Source organism: Mytilus californianus, unplaced genomic scaffold (assembly GCF_021869535.1).
Source record: "Mytilus californianus isolate M0D057914Y unplaced genomic scaffold, xbMytCali1.0.p SCAF_3, whole genome shotgun sequence".
Lineage (NCBI taxonomy): Eukaryota > Metazoa > Mollusca > Bivalvia > Mytilida > Mytilidae > Mytilus > Mytilus californianus.
The window spans coordinates 109,743,720-109,752,651 of record NW_026262679.1 but is presented as its reverse complement, the minus strand read 5'-3'; positions in this window follow the sequence as shown (position 1 = coordinate 109,752,651).

Here is an 8,932-nt window from a genome sequence, read left to right as displayed (position 1 = left end):
TGTATAGTATATTATCAATATAACCACTACATTAGTCTCTCATAGATAGATGTGCAAACTCATTACACTTTTGTTTCTTGCTAAACTTGAAATGGGGTATGTTAGGATGAATTGGGATTATTTTTTTCATTGGTAACTTTCTCTAAATGGAAACGTCACTCAAAAAAATCATTTTTATGTCATCGGATTAAGCGTAACAGATTTACGTATAAGTGTATATATCATTTGTATATATTCTGAAATAGAAATTTAAAGTAAATGTTATACTTCAACCATGAGATGCAAAGGTACCATATAGTGAAGAATATTTCGTAATCCCACGTCACTTCATTTGAATGTCTCCATCAGCTATATATATAGTCACTTCAAACTGTTTATCAGAAATAGGCTAGGCGTTGAACGAAATATGGTGAAAATGGATTGTAAGAGGCAAGCTATTTAGTGACTACAGACTTTTCCCGTAACCTTATAATACGACACTGACATTAGTTTTATGCAGACTTCATGTTTTAAAGCTCCTAATAGAAACGAGTGTACCATTTTTGAAAATTTGATGTATGCGGTAAGTCGTTGTTAAATGTAAAGTAAAAATAGATATTATCGATAAAAAATAAGATGCTTACATGTATACCAAAAGCTATATCGATTCTGAAATCTAAGGCTGACTTCTAATTTTCTTCACAATCGATTTCATCCACAATTCATTGTTTTAATGCTTTCCTGCTGAATTAATAATCATTTTACTTTGAATCATGCAATCAAGGACATGCGATGAAATTAGCAAATGCATGCTTACTTTCTGTTAAGTTCTGTAGAAATTTTCAATATGGCATTGTATTTTAAGTAACGTTAGCAACCACGTTCACCTTAAATTAAAGATTTTGTCAAATATCAGTAGTTTTCTTTTGTTCGAATCATTATTATTCCTATTGTAGTGTTTTTGACACACAACAAAAAATTTCAAACACGAAATGTTTGCATCTTCAAAGCTCAAACTGAGCAGTAAAAAGCATATATTGTGTGACGGAACAGTGGGGGAATGGGTAGGAAGTCACACTCTGAAAAGTCAGTGAAAAAATATATATTTAAGAAAGATGTTACATATAAGTATGTAGATTTTGTAAACTTTTTTTTAATTCTCGTAGTTGCCATTTCCCCCACAAACACATACAAACCTGCATTTAGTCCGAGATTACTCTGACATCCAACGGCTGTTTTGCCCCAGCTTGTCTGGCAAAACAGCCGTTGGACGCCAGAGCAACATCGAAATTACCCGCATTCAAAATTTTGTTCTGCCGTCTATGTTATAGGAAGTGTTCAACTGAACGTGTAGCTGCTGTAGTTTAGAAAACTCGTTCATGAAAATATAAAATTCGAGTATGAGTTAAAAATGTATTTAGCTATGCTAATAGCATTATGTCCTAGGTTACTTAGAGTTATTCCCCATTACATGTAACTGAAATGCATATATATTGATACAATTATAATAATAATAATAATAATAATAATAATAATAATAAATTCTTTATTTAAAGAGGGTAACTCAATTAGAAGTAGTCTAATTTTCATTGAGGCCCTCAAACAAAATACATGTATACAGTAAACATTCATACATTCATACATTAAGATACAATATATATTACTAGTATATACACAATTCAATCATTCAATCATACAAATGGCAATAAATGGCAATAATTGGTAAAGTTTGATTAAATTTTCTTATTCTTACAATAAAAGAAAGAAAACAAATTATTCGACTTGCATAGAATTTTCAAGAAAATGATACATTTCGACAATTTTTTTATTTTGAGTGGTAAATTATTCCATACCTTTGTTGCAGAATAATGAAAAGATTTTTTATAAAAATTTGTATTTGGTATTGGAACAAATAGATCATTATTAGAGACAGATCGTAATTTGTGGTGTTGCACATCATTAATATTTAGCATTGTTAAGTAATCAGGTGTTAGTCCATTTACAATTTTATACATTAAAATTGAGAATGGAAATGGGGAATGTGTCAAAGTGACAACGACCCGACCATAGAGCAGACAACAGCCGAAGGCCACCAATGGGTCTTCAATGCATTAGAATTGATTGTTGGTATTTTATTCTTTTTGTAAAAGATAGTCATTTTAAAGATGAAAACATAAAATTAGATGGAACAGAAATATCGCATTCAAGTATAATTCTTGCTACTCTTTTTTGAAGTTTTATGATTCTATCTGAATCTTTTTGTAATAAATTTCCCCAAACTGAACTACAATAGTCTATATATGGTAGAATATATGCATTATAAAATAGTTGTCTTGTGTGTATAGGCAAATATACTTTAATTTTAAACAAAAGTGATATTTTAGATGAGATAATCTTGCATATACGATCAACATGATCCTCCCAGCTTAAATTTTCATCAATGTCAATTCCAAGTAATTTGAAAGAATGGACATTTTCAATACATGTTTCATTGACGGTAATACATAATTCTGATAGTTGTGTAAGTTTTTGTTTTGAACCCAATTTCATACACTTTGTTTTTTGTGCATTAATTTTCATACTGTTATTGTTACACCAAGATTGTATATATATAGCATTTAAATCATTTTGCAATATTTTTTCAACGTTTTTATTATGAAAATGCAATGTTGAATCATCAGCATATAAATCCATGTCGGATTGTTTAACATGAAGTGGTAAATCATTTATATAAATTAAAAATAATAGAGGACTTAAAATAGAACCTTGAGGCACTCCATATTTTACAAACGATTTATCAGATTTAATGTTAGCGTATTGAACTTCTTGTTGTCTCTCAGACAAATATGATTTTATCCAATCTATCATATGTTCTCCGATATGATAAAATTTCAACTTTTCTAAAAGTATGGCATGGTTAATAAGGTCAAAAGCCTTACTGAAATCTAAAAACACAGTACCAACTATTTCTCCATTGTGTATATATAAGAATGTAAGATCTTTCCTTTGTGTGCTTTTATATGTGTTGAAATATATTCCAAATACCGTTTCGATTCCTAACATCACTGAAGAGACATTAGTTGTCGAAATCCGGATGTGGTATACCAATATTTGGACCTAATGTTTGCGGTATACCATCTTTCCCGCAAGTTGATTGTTTTCTGTTTGGTATTAAATTAATAATTAAGCTCCATTTTGTTACATCTGGTGATCCGTTTATTTGGCCATCGTCATGGCAGTCAGCAGTGTTTAAGAACATCCGTTGTTCGACCTGCTGAGTTTTGTTAAAATATACTTTTTCACTTTTTTGGTCTTTTGAAAAATGTTGTTTCTGCTGTATTTAGACCCCTCTACAAAGAAATTTGGTTTGCATGCAAACACGTATGAAAATTGCGGTTTTTATCCAACGCAGTCATAGGTTTGAACGTTGTTTTCAATTTAGACTTGTTTATATTATATACTCTAAATATCAGCACAACAATGTTAAATCTGCAAATTTGCCGAAACAAATATATATATATATATAAATATATGAAGAAAAAGAAATACTATACTGTATTATATACGGAGTTATATGTATAGGTAAATTTGCACTCAACCTTAAACAGTAACGTCCTATTGTCCAAATACATTTGCATTCTACACACCATTTGATATTTGCGATATGAACCATTGCTTGCAACTGCAATACAAGACAAGACAAATACTCAGTTTCATACGAAACTACTAATCTTGATATTTTTCTATTCCATCAATTTAACCTCCCCATTTGAAAAAGTAAAAACCATTTTTGGTTAATTGGCATATTTAATCTGATTATAGGGTAAGCGGCAGCGCAAAGAGGAAAAATCAAAATCATGACCGAGAAAAATAAACGAAAAAAAATTTACTATAACTGAAGCAGATAGAGTTATACGAAAGACATGTAAAACGGGTTGTGCCTCGATCCAAGTGTGTCGCATCCGTCCAGTTTTTGTTTAAAAAAAGATGGAATACATGCCTGATGATAAATCGTTAGACATATCTGAAGCTGTTGTCATAGAAAGGTAAACACAATTGTACTCGCCCGACAACGACAATAAACAACTTCAATTATGACTGTTTAGAATGAGTTTTTGAGATCGTTCACGTAAATTTCGCATGTTGCTTGAATACCCATTTCCAGGATAATTATTTCAAGCCATTCAAAAGTACTACTTTAACCAAATGAAAGCGAACAAAAGGTTTAAAGAACTGCAGAACTCAGAAGCGGCATGGTTAATTCTTATTCATTGGTATGTACCGCTCGACATACGTACATACTACCACCACCACACCAATCTTTCTTCCCAAAAAAAGCTATGGTATTCCAGTCCTTTACCCTTTGTGAAAAGGACACTTTTTCCATGATATTTATATCTATACTAATCTGCAGTTTTACGCTTTATGCGTATTTAAACAATTCATTACTTTTTTTAGTGGATGTCTAAACAGAATGAATTTTAGTATGTAAATTCAAATCCAATTTATCATTCACAAATTCATTAAATTATTGATTTATTATTTAAATGTTAGACCAACATCATCTTTTTTAATGTTGCAATTATTATGTTGATATTTCTGAAAATCCTGAGAGAATAAATATACTTTTTTAACATGAACCGTTCGCATGAAGATAGTCAGCACTGTCATCAATCCATTTTGTGAATCTCAAATATATACAGAAAATATTGATCTTCTTACCTGTCAACATATTTAATCTTTGACTTTCTTATTACTTATGTGTAAAAATAATTTGACAAACAAATTTATTTGACAATATATACGGACATGATTTTATGATATTGACAGTTTATGGGAGTTGTAATAAACTTGTACGTCAGTATAAACAAGCAAACATCCATATCATTGATAAGGTAACGAGTAAGATTTTGACCATGTACAGAAGTCAACAGATTATATTTTGAAATTTCCAATTAAAATAATAGGAAATTTAACTAACATATTAGGAGACATTTTGATAGATATAGAAACTATTTGGTACGATTAATTCAATGACACGTTGCATAGATGACATAACCTAATTGGCAAAGGAAATAACAGAAAAAGATGAACTGATAATTTTTTTTGGTGAAAGAAAAAGCGATATTTCAAATCCTGAAATTATTATTATTTTTTTTTTAAATAATCTAACAGGAAATTATTGAAATGGGATCAAAAGCATATAAAAAAGAATTATATTTTCTATTTATTGCATGACAAACTGATTGAAAATTCGAGTGACAACAAAATGATAAAAGCAAATAATTTAAATTGTCTTTCAGTAACAGGAGAAATGATGCGACGCCGTGAATGGTCAAGTAAAATATCGCATTTTATCACAGTTCAACTCAGAAAAGGTAGACATGTAAAAACATGACATTTTATTTACTTCACATTTAGCTTTAAAACCAGGTTTAATCCACCATTTTCGACATAAGAAAATGCCTGTACCAAGTCAGGAATATGACAGTTGTTTTCCATTCGTTTGATGTGTTTGAGCTTTTGATTTTGCCAATTGTTAAGACACTTTCCGTTTTGAATTTTCCTTGGAGTTCGGTATTTTTGTTGTTTTACTTTTTCCTTTGTGTGCAGCATAAATCTTGAGAGAAAGGAAAATAAACAAAAAACTAATTTAAAAAAAGTATAAATAATATAAAATTAAATTTTTAAGTTTTTGAAAATCTTGTGTAGTCAGAAATACTCATAATTTTCAGTTTTCCCATTTCACAAAGAAAGAAAAATCCGGGATCTTCATATTAAATTCATATGGTAACTGTACACATAGAGTAGAACATGGCTTGACAACTTGACATACGACAACTATACGATAAATACGCTTAAGCAAATCTGATTGTTTCCAGTTTAAAGTTGGACCATGCAGTTCCAGATATCAGCAATATATAAAATGTTTCTTTTCAAAAACAAAAGAAAAGTTTTAAATAGTACTGTTTTATTGAAAATTATAGATTCAATGAAATTCACACTTTATAAGGTTCTTGTGCCCGAAACACTTTTCTGGATTTACGCTCAAACCTTAACATTTAAAAGCCAGAGATTCTTTGCACAAAAAAAATCTTACGATAAAAAATGATCGTAAGTTATACTGAAATGTTCATGACTTCTGAATATTTTTCTCGTAATGAGTGACAGAGATGTACCAATACGTGAATGATGATCTTTATGAATGATACGTTAGGAGATACATGACCAAACAGGACATAAAACAAATAACCAAATGAACATAGTCTTCTGTTAAAAAACAAATAACCAAATGAACATAGTCTTCTGTTAATTGGAGAAATTCTAAAGTATATTTGGAAAAAGGACATAGTTTGCCGAAATCATACCTTTTCCTGACTAATCTCCGCTTGGAAACCATACCATTATTAGTCTTATCATAATGTGTTATCAAAGTTAGTATCGACATTAACATATACTCTTCTCTGCCTTTATTCATACGACAAATTAGGCCGATACTTAAATGCATTTTCATATGAAACTATGTAACATTTTTTTATCTCTCGATTAGCGAGGCGGTGAATAAGTTATTCGCCGTGTTTTTTGCGCTCGTTCGATCATCCACAGCTAGACACTAGGATCTTTTTTTGCTGTATTATATTTACTATCAACATAATTTAACATTACATTATGTTGGAAATCCATGCAAATAGCTTATCTTCAAAAAAAAGTTCACAACATTAAAACATCAATATAAAATAAATGACAATACAGGGTTTAAGCTAGGATTTTGAGGTCTTTAGTCACTTTTGCGTGATAAGAAAATCGACCTTTCTTGGGTAGCAGCTTAACATGATAGTAGTTATTGCATATAGGGTTTAATACATGAACAAAAACATGAGTATTTTCTTTTTCAGTACTTCATTAGTATACATTTACAAATAAAAATATAACCATTAAGATTAATTGTCAATATACTGATTTTGAGTTTTTCCTAATGGTCTGAATTCCAGGATGGTTGTTATCGTGTAACAAAGATTCAGACAGAACTCTTTAGGAAAGACAAAAAAAAACTTAAGTATTAAAAAATGTGGTCGTGAAACCATAAAATCGCTAAAGAAAACAATGTCGAACAGACTAAAACTTATCATAGAATTACAGGGGAACTAATTACACTGATCTGTGTCCACAGTTAATTACGAAATACTTTTAAAATGTAAAAACGTTGTCTTTTTATGTATGTATTAGATGTCTGTTTTAATGATAGTGTCTCATAAGTCGTTTTCGGCTGGCATCGTTTTACTAAATGTTAGGTTCTTATGACTTTATGATTATATATATATATAGATACTGTAATGGATGGTGACACTTTAATGAAATAAATTATCTTTACAATCATAATCTTGAAAATTACTACTAGACTTCTGTCCTCTCTTTCTGGATTGGTCAATATATAAATCATATATCATAAAACAGTATAAATAAAAATCGCCCTTCTTTAGTTTATTGTCTAGTTATCCAATATGTTAAAACTTGAATCGGTTTGAAGATAATTCTGTCTAAGGATTTAAATGTTGTATTTTCAGGCAAAATACATTTGAAAAGAGCTCTACCTTTATATTCACAGAATCAAATTGTTGCCTCTTATGCTTATCTGAGCCACGATGTGACTGCACCAAGTGTACATCATCCTATGGTGTTTAATTCAAATATACAAGACCATATAATAGGTGTAATGGCATGTTCACCATTCCGGTCAGTGGTGTCTATGTATTTACTACTCTATTCGATTCGGTTGCCATGCATTCGGTTCGATGGAAATAGTAAAAAACGCCTATGTTGAAGGTGTTATCTACATCGACATTCAAGAAACATGTGACCATGAGCCAGTTTCGTCAAAAGTCGTTATTTCTGCTAGTACTGGATATGTTGTATATATCAGAACCTAATCAACTACACAAATTCAGGTTGGTGTAGTAAGCAGCGCATCTGGGAGATCTTCCTTTGCTGGTTGGCTACTATCAAACGATATTGCACAGTAACTACCAAATCCACGTAGGAATTACATGACGTCATAAAATAATTTTTGATACCTTGTAGTTCTGTGATTGACAGTTTGTCTTTGTTTTATTCTATCAGTATACATTCCATTATAAATTATTCAAACCAACATAGCAGCGATCTATTTCCATGTACAATGATCAGAACCAAGACCGAAAGACATCATTGAAAAATGCCGAAACATGAGTGAAACAAAAAAAAAATATAAAAAACGTATGATACCGACTGATGTGACATGAAAAGTGAACGAGATCTGCGTGATAAGACAAAAAGAACAAGATTGCTATGCCGTAGCGAAAAGTCCCCCGTGATGTTAAAATAAGAATTAAATTGTGTGTCATTATGTAACATTGGATCACAGTGGGTACGATTGTCAAAATCCGTAGCCAAATGGTCTCTGAGGAATTGCGTTCACAAGGGGACACTTTCACAATACCCCAAAAGAAGTAGCCAAAGTTCCATTTCTCCCGTAAAAATGTTCGGGTCAAAATGACTGTATATATAGTATGGTCAACAGCACCTGATGACATACACTACTGCCAAGTATAATAGGTTACTGTAAAACGGTCCCATATGAGTTGTGTGCACAAAGTGTTGTTGTTACAATACTCCAACAAATGATCAAAGTCTCATAACGCCTTTAGAAATTGTCAAATCAAAATGGCGGTACAGTATGGTGAACTACACATGATGGCAAACAATCTTATCAAGTATAATAGTTTTTTGTCAAAAGACATCATATGAGTTGTATTCACAAGGTGTGATCGTCACAATACTTGAAAAATGGCCCAAGTCCCACGACTTCCGTAAAAATGGTCGGATCAAAATGACTGCATCATATGAACTACACTTGATGGCAACCAATCCTACCACATATTAACGGTTTCTGTAAAACAGTCCCAGAGATGTTGCG